The following is a 203-nucleotide window of genomic DNA, read 5'->3' as shown; positions in this document are numbered from 1 at the left end:
GACCAAGAAAAATATCAGACAGAACAGCTTGCAGGATTGTGAAAAACACCTCAAAATCCACGGTGGAGTACATCAAGAGGCAAAAACTGAAGGTTTTGCCATGGCCTTCACAATCTCCTGACCTCTACATATTTGAAAATCTATGGATAGACCTTAAAAGAGCAGTGCGTGACAGACAGCCCAGAAAGCTCAAAGAACTGGAA

This window comes from Etheostoma spectabile, chromosome 23, assembly GCF_008692095.1.
Source record: "Etheostoma spectabile isolate EspeVRDwgs_2016 chromosome 23, UIUC_Espe_1.0, whole genome shotgun sequence".
In the NCBI taxonomy this organism is placed as follows: Eukaryota; Metazoa; Chordata; class Actinopteri; order Perciformes; family Percidae; genus Etheostoma; species Etheostoma spectabile.
This window is presented reverse-complemented; position numbering follows the sequence as displayed.